Source organism: Arvicola amphibius, chromosome 9 (assembly GCF_903992535.2).
Source record: "Arvicola amphibius chromosome 9, mArvAmp1.2, whole genome shotgun sequence".
NCBI classification, from domain to species: domain Eukaryota; kingdom Metazoa; phylum Chordata; class Mammalia; order Rodentia; family Cricetidae; genus Arvicola; species Arvicola amphibius.
This window is the reverse complement of record NC_052055.2, coordinates 90,874,571-90,887,166: the sequence shown is the minus strand read 5'-3', so window position 1 is coordinate 90,887,166 and position 12,596 is coordinate 90,874,571.

Genomic DNA, 12,596 nt, shown 5'->3' with positions numbered 1-12,596 from the left:
TGCACTTGTTAGGCAAACGCTCTACCATCTACATTTCTAAACTTTTTCTTTCTCTTTTCTTTTTCCCTCCACGTCTTTCTCTTTCTGGTTCAATACCTTTCTTGGTTCCCATAAGAAACAACATTAGCTGTTTCTGGTTTTTTATTTTTTAACTTTCTACTTGTTTTATGTCTTCCAAATTTTCTGCACTTGCTGTCCTTACTCCTCTTTTGCATTTTCGGAGGGTTATTTTATGTTCTCATTGGAGCTCTTGGGCTCCCTGTCTGTTTAATGCCTGGCTCCTGGGTGTTCTGAGGTTCAAAATCAATTTCTACCTCTCTGTCCTAGCAAAAATGCCCAGAAGGTCAGGCAGGTTGCATCCCCCCCCCTTTTGTCTCTTAGCAACAGGATGTAATACTTTCCCCTAGGGCCAAAGGCCATTGTAGAGTTCTGGCCTGGGAGTAATTCTCTGCCTTGATTGTTTTGAACTGATTTCTTAAAAAATCTAACTTCTATTGTTGTTCTTTGTGTAAGGACTACTATGAAAAACTTCTTGTTCTAGATAAAAGGAACCTCTTGCCCAACATTTGTAGGTTGAAATCAGGTAGACAGGGTCTCTCCATGGGACAAGGAGCTTGACGATTCGATCAGGCTGCTCCTTGGCACTGAAAGTACCTGCTGCTATCACCAGCTTCTGCTTGCTCACTCACACTTTCTTTCCTTCCCTGCATCCTTTCTTCCTTCCTCGTGGTTGCTGGGGATAGAACTTGGGTTTTATGTTTGCACAATGACCACTTTGCTCACTGAGTTACAGCCCTGTCCAGTACCTGAAGTTTCCTGCCATCAGATTTTCCTTTGTATAATTTGGGGGGTGAAGGATGGAACTGTGGATCCACTGTGTATTTCTCTGCTAATGAGACTTAAGACATATTTTTACTGTTTCCATGACTAAGTTTAAAATTCTGTGACTTTCGTATTTAAACCTTTTTACCTGTTTATGTGTTAGATCACTTGTTTTATAATTAATTTACACTCTTCAGCTTTTGAAATCCATCACATTCTTTTTTAAAAACTAGTTGTGTGAGCTAGAAAAACAACTTATCAAGTGAAGAGGAAGCCCACAGAATATACATATATATGTGTATACAAATGTATGCATGCATATGTATGTATATGTGTGTGTATGTATATTCACACATATATAACCCAAGACCAGACACAAGAAGCCCTCTTTGGTGTTATTTGGTCAGGCCTGTCCAGGAGACTCCCAAAGCATTATACACCATTGTCGATGCCCCTGGTTGCCCCTCAGCAGTGGAAGGTAAGTGCCTATTGCTGAAGATACCATGCAGTTTGCACACAGGATCCAGGGTTGTATTTGACCTGAAAGCCTCTTCCCTGAGGTCTAACATTCATGGCATGAAAAGATGCTGTGCAAACTTCCAAAAAAAGGGAAGCAACCAATAGTTCTACCTAACTATGATGCATATGAACAACAATGGCCTATATGAAATGATAGCCCTAAGGGTACAAGAGTGTCGCACATACCTTGGCTGTATCCAATAGCTCTCTGAATGGACCTAAGACCTGTCCAACAAGAGGGAACTCATGCTGGTACTGAAAATCTAGCCCAATATCCAAGGATCACGAAGTCATGGATCTTGGAGGAAAATTTACAACCAGCAAATACTAAAGCAACATAAACTCTAACTACATTGTAAATATTTATCCTTACACCCTCAGGTAAGTGTAGTTCTCACCCCTCATCAAGGAAACTTCTCTTTGCAATAGGCAACAACCATTACGGCAAACCACAAAAAGTCGTAATATCATAATATAGAAATCCACAGATCATGGGGAATACAGCCCTACTTGATATATCTACAACACAGCACCTGCAACCAAAGCTCAGGGAGCACGGCAAAGGGAGCGGTGGAAGAGGGTAAGAGCCAAAGGATCGGGAATTCTGTCGTGAGATTCTGTAAGAAAGACATACCCTTGCCATGCACCAACAATACGACTGCCTGAACAAGCTTTGAACAACGACAATATCAATAGGCAGGTTAACACGGAAGGGGAAAAGTGTATGGGGTCCTACCCTTAGACAAAGAACTGCAGACAGTTAGTGACTGTTGAAAGGAGAGGTAGCCTCTCCAGGAATGACCCTTAACTGGTTATCCAATACAAAGTGTCAGTCAGGGAAACCATAGGTGCGCAAGCCATAATAAACAGACTCAGCAAGCTATACCTCTGTAGTTGTTCATAGATATAACAATAATCATCAATGAAAATGAGTTGGAGAAAGAATGGGAAAGCAATGCAATATTTTAACTAAAAAACTTTAATTAAAAATACCATCATGTGAACTGAAAGCATGTTTATATTAATTGCAATTAAATTAAAAATTGACCAAAATATACAGCCATCATTATCAATGCCATGTGTTAGTAAGCCTTTCTAGAGCATCATGATCAATGTTATGTGGTAGTAGCCCTATTTCTAGAGAAATAAAATTCAAGATAAAAATTTAAATATTTTGCTCATCTCTTCAGTTATTTGATTTTACTTGCAAGTGTGTGGCCATTTATGCTCATAAGTAATTTTACAGCGAATCAAGAACATAACGATTGAAGTTAAGAAGTGATTAAGATTCTCCTAAATGGAAATGTCCTGGAGTGATGGATAGGCACCTAAAGTCATTGTGCTTTGTTGATGATTTCTTTCCAGGTTTTAAAACTGAAAATTAATATAATGTAATAATAGACTTTGTATGAAAATGAAGCATCATAACTCAGGATGTAGAATATTTTTATTTTCAGACAGAAATATGAATATATAATTTATTATTTCATAAGTAAGTGTTTGCTATTGCTCTGGAAAGAGAGAATATTGCCCAGTTGAAGGTTACAAAATTTTACACCCATGTTTTTCCCTGAGACTTTAGCCTCGTGGCTCTCACTTTTTACATTAAGGCCTAGTGACTGGATTTTCTCATATAGTGTGTGGTAGAGATCTGGATTCATCCTTTTGCATATAACTATCTCATTATTCCATTTCTTGTTATTAATGGGAAGAATGTTATTGTCTCTGTTGACCCATCTGGTCCTCATTGTTGAAAGTCCATTGTACCTAGACATATAATTTCTTTATGTGTCCCTTGGGTTTCTTCAGTAATTTGACACTAATTTGTCAATTTTTGCAAGAATAAAAAAGACCATTAAAAATTTTTTAAGAGTTATTTTTTTTAATTGTGTAGATTGATGTGAGGGAGCAGTAATGCGCATGTGCATGCAGTGACCTGCAGAGGGCATCAGATGCCCCGGAGTTAGAGTTACACACACGGGGGGGGGGGGGGGGGGGGGGGGAGCTGCCTGATGTGGCTGCTGGAACCAAACTTGAATTCTCTGCAAGAACAGTGCTTTCTCCAGCACCCGACCAATAGAATTTTAATTTATTCCGTGTAAACAGACATTATTCCATTTATGCAGTTTTTGTTTAGTTCCTTCCATCAATATTTTGCTCTTCTTAATATGTAACTATTGTATTTCTTTTGTTAGGTTTATTATAAAGTATTTTTTAAAAATAATTCTTGCTATTGTAAAGAAAATTTTTTTCTTTATGTTTAATTTCGGATTGCTCATTGATAGTTACAAAATTACACCTAAGTTTGTTTATTAATCATTGTTGCCTAAAATCATGTTGAACTTAGTTTTTATCTTTGTTGTTGTTGCTGTTATTGTGGAAACCATGCAAGTTTGCACACAGACATGAGTGTGTGTGTGTGTGTGTGTGTGTGTGTGTGTGTTTGGTTACGTGCATGTATGAACATGTGTGGATGTGTATGCTCACTTGTGCATGTGTGGGTAGAAACCAGAGGGTAACTTTGGGTATCTTCTTCTATTGCTCTTTCATGCTATTTTCTTGTTTGTTTGTTTTTGTTCTTTAGACAGCCTCTCAATGAAAATCGAGCACAACGTTTTGACTAGGTTGGCTGGCCAGGGAACACTGGAGATAATACTGCATCTGCACCCCTCAGTTCTGGGGTTGCAGGACTGTGCCACCATGAGCAGCTTTTTGCGTGGATGCTTGAAATCTGAACTACATGCTTGGATCTAAGAACTCTACCTTCTGCCTTCCCCTTCCCTGACAAGGTATCAAGGTATCTCAGAGGTGAGAGTTTCCATAATTTTTAGTATTTTCTTCTTCTTCTTCTTCTTCTTCTTCTTCTTCTTCTTCTTCTTCTTCTTCTTCTTCTTCTTCTTCTTCTTCTTCTTCTTCTTCTTCTTCTTCTTCTTCTTCTTCTTCTTCTTCTTCTTTCTTCTTCTTCTTCTTCTTCTCCTCCTCCTCCTCCTCCTCCTCCTCCTCCTCTCCTCCTCCTCCTTCTCCTTCTCCTCCTCCTCCTCTTCTTCCTCCTCCTCCTCCTCCTCCTCCTCCTCCTCCTCCTCCTCCTCCTCCTCCTCCTCCTCCTCCTCCTTCTTCTTCTTCTTCTTCTCCTCTCTCCTCTCTCCCTCCCCCCGTCTCTCTCACGATTTTTAGGACAGAGTTTCTCTGTATAACATCCCTAACTGTCCTAGAGAATTTGCTTTGTAGACCTGGAAGGCTTCAAACTCAGAGATCCACCTGCATCTGCCTCCATAGTACTGGGATTGAATGTGTGTGAAAACACACCTGGAAATTTTTAGTATTTTCTTAATAATATGAACATTCTTACGTGTGTGCCTTCTATACTGCTTGGTACATTTATAAATGGAACTTCCTGAAGTCCCTACAGGACTCTCACTATTTAGCATTCAGCTTCAAGGTTCTCAGGCTGTTGCTTTCTACAGTACTATTATCTATTGCCACTTTTAATCATATCTCTGAAATCATCTTTAAATTATTTCAAGGAGAACCATTGCCCCGTGGGGGAAAGATTAAATGTAGGCTTCCAGAAGACCACTAGATATATACAAATTTACATATTTATTAGATGTTCAGCCGTATACCCCTCTGCTTGTATATACTGTGAACACAATATAACATACACTCAGAACACTATACACATAAATTGAAATAAAAAAAAATCACAGCACTCAATGCTTATTTAAGTTGGGGATTGCTTGAATGACAGTTGCCTTGAGGAAGTTACGTATGTGTCTTTGGACAATAGGAAAAAAAAGCTAGAAAAGTGATGACCAAAATGTAACTTCAACAAGCAGTCAGGGATACAAAGTTTCAAGGCCAAGCAGGGCATTGCTGATGTCAGTGTACCACATGCCTGCTTGTGGGAGGTTTTGTAGGAGGTTCCTAGTGTACAACTGAAACGCCCTGACTGATGGGAGGGGTCGGTGATTCGGTGAGAGCTGGGAGGAACAGATTCCTCAGTCTGGGTCCTGGCAGAATTCAGTCTCTTGAGGTTGTAGTACTGAGCTCAGCTCAGGAGAGGGCTATTTCACTCTCTCCAAACAAGGCATTACAGGACTCAAGGATGGCTTTGGTAACTTTTTTAATTGTTGCAACAAAGTACCCGACCAAAACAACTTAAAATGGTGAGTTTTGGCTCTGATTGGAGGGTCCAGTCTATCCTGGCAATCGGGGGCACAGTAGCAGAAGCATCAAGCAGCGAGTCACACTGCACCATAGTCTTCAGGCACAAAGAGACGGATCCTGGAGCCCAGCTTGCCTTCATCTTTATAATCAGCTCAGGCCTCCAGCCCATGCAATAACACTGCCCACAGTTAGACTCTTTCTACTCCACTTGATTCAATCAAGAACCTCCCTCATGAGACACACCCAGGGGTTTGTTTCCGTGGTGATGCTAAACCTCTTCAAATTGACATTGAAGCTAACTATCACGCCCCCACCCTCACTCCAACACTCAGAGGGAAGGCTGGGTCTCTGCCATGTTCCATCCGTGTGACATCGCTAAGCAACAAGCTTAGCCCATAAGGATTCCTGTCATTAATCTAGACAATTTGGGTGTCCAGGACCATTTCCCCATCTTTATAGTCCACGGCCAAAACCACTTCTACAAAGCCTTTTTGCCCTAGACATTACCATCTTGATGGGATCTAGGTATTAGTGCCCAGGCATCTCTAGATGCTTATCCAGTTCAACCTGCTTTTTTTCCCCCAGAATCCAACTTGTCAGAACTTTGAGTACTGATAACCTGACAGATAACTCGATACGTACCTGGTTCATGGTCACGATGCATGGTGAGTGTTGAGCAAGAACGCTGCCTCTGGATCTCGGCCTGAGCTCCCATAGCATCTTCTCTAAATTCTGCCTTGTAGCTCCATGGGAGACACCTCTGTTGCCATCCGCTGACAGCGGAGCTCATTCTCCCACCCGAGCTATAATCTATGATTACCCACGTTTGACCTGTTAGTCCTAGCAGGTTTGATAAAGCCAGAGAACCTTCAGAACATGGTTCTAGTTGTTTCCTACTTATGTGATAAAACACATGGACCAAAAGCAGATTGGGGAGGAGAGGGATTATTTGACATACACTTCCATGTTATAGTTCATCATTGAGCAAAAGCTCAAGGCAAGAACCTGGAGACAGAAACTGAAGCAGAAGCCATGGAAGGAAGCTGCTTACTGGCTTGTTCCCTGGGAACTTGTTAAGGCTGCTTTCTTAAACCACTCAGGACCACCTGCCCAGGGATGGCTCCACAGTGGGCTTGACCCTCCTCCATCAATCACTAATTAAGGAAAGTCCTAGAAGCTTACATCTTGTGGATCACTATGGCTTACCCTCCATGGTTTACTTGGCCTGCTTTCTTATCGCAACCAGAAACCCCCAGCCCAGGGGTAGCATTGCCCACAGCGAGCTGCACTCTTCCCCATGAGTCCTTACTAAGAAAATGCGCCACAGACTTGCCCACAGGCCAATCCAATGAAGGTAACTCCTTAACTGAGACTCTCTCTTCTCAGGTGTCTCCCATTTCTGTCAAGGTGGCAAAATTAACAAGCACAGAGAGGGAGCCCTGCTGGAGGATGTGAAGCACTGGGGGTCAGCCTTGCTCTATAGCACCCACTTCCTGTCCACTCTATTTCTTGTCAGAAGCTACAATGTGGTCAGCCGGCCACTTGCTCCCGGCACTGTGCCTTCTCGAAGGGTCACCTCTGAGCTAGGAGCAGGAATAAACCTTTTGTACTCTAAGTTTCTTTGCCAAGGCATTTGTCATGGGAACAGGAAATGTCCAGGCCAGAACTGTCGAGGGCTGGAGCCTCGTGACACTGACGGGGTATGGCCAATGCTCACACACAATCCACCACCACACTGCATGGCTTCCTTTCTAAGTCACAGAGAGGGACCCAGGGAGTTTAAAGATCAAGGCTAAACTCAGCTTACCTTGGCAGTGACACTGTGTTCACAGCGTGAGCGCTCTGCCAAAGACGAGTATTGGGCTTAGCGAGCAGCCAGTTCCAGAGAGAGGCAGAGTTGTATCGTGCTTCAGGCGAAGGGTTTATTAGGGTGAACAGCGGGGTGGGGGAGACATACAGCTTTAGCCCACACCAGGAAAGTCAAGCATCTTCCTTTCAGGTTCCTTGTGCAGGAGTAGGTAGAGGGACGTGCCGTGACGTGAGGAAGTGGGTTCAAGGTCATCCGACCATCAGATTGCGCTAAAGGTCCCATAGTTTTGGTTTCCAGATGGAGGCAGACTGTTGGAAGGTTCCGAAGACACTCCTGGATAGGGATATCTGGAGGAACGATGGGACTAGTCAGTGTGTGAGTTGCTCAAGCTGCCATTGATCAGCCTGCCTCTGACTGGGAGGCAGAGGAGCTGGGGATGTTCTTGCCCTGTGTGGAGCTCTCTCTGCTTCAAGCTGTGCTCTCTGGAAGGTTCTGTTCCCACGGGAGATAGTCTCCTTTCCTGTGTGACCTGACAAAAATACTCACATTTTGGTTTGGGGAAGTGATAGATTGGGGTTGTATTAGCTTCTTCGAGATGTTGGTAAAATGGAAGACTTCTGGTGCCTGCAGGTGGTGGTTTCTGGGAAGAGAGCTCAGTAGGAAGCAGCCTCTCTTCAGGAGGATGTGTTTACACAGCTTCCAATGAAAGGGCATCATTTCCCATCTGCTTCCTTTCTTGCTCTCTTTAGTCCTTTCCACAATGTGTATTGATTTTCCTTCCAGTCAGCCTTTCATTTAGCAAACACGGGGCATGTCCTGAACATCAGCGAGCCAACAGACAATGATCTCCATTGTGTGGCTCTTTCATCCTCTGGGCTGCCATTTCCTGCAGCCTGGCCTATGCTCGGTGGCAGAAGATGGAAGGGTACATTAGACTCACCCCTACCTCACTTAGTTGACCTGCTGCAATGGGAAGACACGGCAGTAGGTTCCTGGCATCCTTAATACTAGATATCTTCCTGTGATATGGCCATAAGGCCCTGGGCAAGCACAAGGTGGGTGAGTCTGCAGCTAGCCCTGGCCCAGTCCAGAGAGCTCCAGCTAGTTCACCTCGCTGAACCTTATAGAGCAGTGGGGTTTTTTTCTGTTTGTTTTGTTTCTTTGTGTGATTTGTATGCATGTGTGTAAAGATATATGTACATGTGCATACACTGGTGAGTGTTCACATGTGTATTTGGGGCATGTGGAGGCCAGAGGTTGGTATCAGGTACCTACTTCTATTGATCTTTATCTTATTTCTTGAGACATGGTTTCTCTCCGAACCTTGTGAACAAGCTGGCCAAGGAGCCCCCATCCCCATTTCCCATGGGCTGTGATGATAGACTTGAACTGCCATATACATTTTTTTAACAAGGATGTTGGGGATCCACATTTAAGTTCTCATGCTTACACAGCAAGCATCTTGTCCTCTGACACATCTCACTAGCCTGGAAGATCTGTCTCCTGAGGGTTTGGAAGGCATGGCTGTTGTGCCATATAGATCCAGGCATGAATTCTGGGACCATCGTGTTTGCCAGGATGTTCTCGCTGTGCTTGAGCCTGGGCAAGAGTGAGTGCTGTGGAGGTTAGTTGAAGGCAGGGGAAGAAGGCAGGGCTTTGTTAGTGTCCAGTGCTGCTGGATGCATGGGGTGGGTGGGGTTTGGCTTGCTACGGGGTTCCCTGAGTCTGGGGCAGCTGGACCGTTGGCCACAAAGTACTTGAAGCCACAGTATCATCTTCACCTTGAAACAGTGGTGGGTGGAGGAGACCAATCAGGAGGCGAAGGAGAGAAGTGTCTCCCAGCACCCAGTCGTCTCCACCCCAGTTTGTATGTTCTAGCCTTCCTTTCTCTTCCCAGCCTGGACTTCTCCTTCAGACACAAGCCATCTCCCTTGTCATTCAGCTCCCCAGCCACCGTCCCTACCCAACAGCCCTAGATTTAGCGTTCAGTTTTGACATTGGTAGATCTCATTAATATACTAGATTTGTTTTGCCTTTGATTTTTATTTATCATTAAATGATTTATCAATTCTATTTGCATACTCATTTTTCCCTTTGCTCTCAAAATTCTCAAGGAATTCCCAATGGAATTCATTAAATAAAGAAGCAGGAAAAAGAAGAGGGGCTGGAGACATGGCTGAGTTACAAAGCACTTACCACACAAGCTTGAGGATCTGAGTGTAGAGTCTCAGAACCACGGGGAGCTGGGTGTGGTAGTGCACAGCTGCCTTTCCAGCTTGCACGGAGAGATGCGGAGCAGAGACAGAAAAACCCCTGGACTCTTAAGGGCCAGTTTGACTAACACAACAGAATAACGAGTCGCTAACACAACAGAATTACCAGTGTCGCAAACAAGGTAGCAGGTGAGGATTGATACTGAGGTCCTCTTTTCTTCACACTGTGCTGTGGTGTGTATGTGCCAGCGCGAGCACGTGTGCATGCTCACACACACACACACACACACACACACACACACACACACCACTCAGGTCCACATACACTCACACCCATACACTGGTAATTGAAGAAGGTAGAACTCAGACCACAAAATTCATTGTCTCAGAGTGGGCACTACACGTGCATTTGTGTGACTGAAGACAAAGAGGGAGAGGGGCAGGTAAGGCGGGGCAATGAAAGACGACATAAATAGCAAAGGTCAGGAAACCTAACAGAGAAGATGGAGATCTGCTTGTTCTTAGTCCTCCAGGTCTGGACTCCCTGAGGTGACAGGCAGTAGAACCCACTGGGCCTGAGCCTTGAGGACACATGAGGATCCTCATTGCAGAATGTTTTACACAAATGAACATGGTAAAAACAGTGTGTTTGCATTAGGTTTATCTGAAAGATAATTTCATGCAAAATGAAAAGTTTAGAATACATGAATTCTCAAAGGGAGAAAACCTATATCCTTTCATTTCCTTTATTATCAAGAAGATTTGGGGGAAGAATTCTTCTTGAGATAGGGTGTGTGCTGAGATAGGGTATACTATGCGTGTACACACACACACACACACACACACACACGTCTTCCCCCAATGAGTGTTGCTCTAAGTTCATTAAGCCAAACTAAGGGTCAAAGAAACGCATGAGCCATCTACTGCCATTTCTCATTTGTATTTTGTTAACGGACTGTGTAAGACATCAAAGCAGAAGGCGACGCTGGCTCAGATGGTAAAGCACTTGCCTTGCAAACACGAGGACCTGAGCTCTGTCCTCATAATTCACTATTCACTTTATGCATGGTGTGTGTGTGTGTTTGTGTGTGTGTGTGTTGCCTCGCACCTGACATTCCAGTAGAGGCAAGGACAGGCATCTTCCGGGGGCTCCCTTGATGGCCTGTCCAGTCTATTTGAGGAGCTTTAAGTCACCAAGAAACTGTCTCAGACAAAAAGGTAGACAGTGTCTGAAGAATGTCACTCAGGGTTGTTCTCTGGCTACCACATATGTGTGCTCTCACACTCACACACATACACACACACACAGACAGAGATAGAGAGACATTTAAAAAAATCAAATGCAAAAGAAGGAAGAAAAAAGGTTGAATATCCCTAAAAAACATTTGTTGCTCTTGAAGACCCAAGTTCAAGACTCAGTGCACACAATCACCTATAACTTCAGATCCAGTGTATTGATCTGATAGCCTTGGCCTCCAAGGGCACCTGCACACACATGACATGGACTTATACAAACACATGCACATAAAACAAATTTCTAAAACCTTTGTATAAAAAGACCGAAGATTGAATGTCTGCAGGGGAAAGAACACAGGCACAAATGTCAACTGGATAAACATCAACTCAAAACAGGCCCTATTCCCCCACAAAGCAAGAAAATACCAGTGTTTACAAGAAAGCAGAGAGAAAACACTCAATGCAGTTTGTAGAAGAGGTTCTTTTCTCTAATGTTTGGTTTTAGTATCATCAAAACTTGGCTGAGTATAGCTGTGTATGTGTATTTTTAGGTCCTTCATTCTATTCCATTGATTTATATATCTTACCTATTCATTTTTTGTCTCAGTACCATGAAGGTTGCATTGCGATGGCTCTAATAGTATTCTTTGAAATCATTTTTGATACCTCTACTATGTCCATTTTTCAAATTATATATACATATTTTCAAGATAGGGTTTCTCTGTGTAACAGGCCTGGCTGTTTTGGAATTCAATTTGTAGATGAGGCTGGCCTTGAACTCACAGAGCTCCACCTGCCTCTTCCTCCTGAGTCCTGCAATTAAAGGTGTGCACCACCACACCTGGTTCAAATAACATTTTCTTAATTCATTTAAGAATTCATATGGTATATTTTGACCATATTTATCCTACTAACTCATCCTGCCAACTCCTCCCACATCTACCTTTCCTTCCTGAAGCACTTAATTTAAGTAATTTTACTCTTCTTATTATCACTTTTTTTAAAAAAAAATCCATCATGTCCAATTTGTGCTGCCCAACCATTCTTAGGAGTGAAGCCTGCCCTGAAACATGGTCTACCTACCAGGGATGACATCTTAAAGAAAACTGACACACATTTTCCCAGAACCTGTCAAATGATAAGCATTCCTCCTCTCTCTCTCTCTCTCTCTCTCTCTCTCTCTCTGTCTGTCTCTGTCTCTCTCTGTCTCTCTCTCTGTCTCTCTCTGTCTCTCTCTTTTCCTCTCTCTCTGTCTCTCTCTGTGTCTCTGTCTCTCTGTCTCTGTCTCTCTCTGTCTCTGTCTCTCTCTGTCTCTCTCTCTTTTCCTCTCTCTCTGTCTCTCTCTCTCTGTCTATCTGTCTCTCTCTCTCTCTCTCTCTCTCTCTCTCTCTCTCTCTCTCTCTCTCTCTCTCTCTCTCTCTCTCTCTCTCTCTCTCTCCATGCTGGACTTTTGTCTGGCTTGAACTTTTGCAAGTCTCAGACTTGCAATTACATTCAATATGAGTTCATCTGGGCAATTGCCCCACTGTGTCCATCAAACAGTTTTTGAAGTTATCCACCATCTTGGTATGGGCCAGTAGGCTGAAAATGGATGCCCCAGTGGTACAGAAGAACTTTTGGTGACCATCCAGGCAGTGAGATGTCTCTGTCATTTTTAGAGTTTTGGAAGTTGCTTTCAATGCACTTCCTGTTTACTTAGGTAATATTATTTCCCTTCTTGTATCTTCGATGAGGTTGAAGAATAGATAGTTGTAGTTACTTTCCTCTCATGACTTGGCCAAGTTATTTATAATACAATACTTAAATTCATTAGGCTAGAATAATTATTG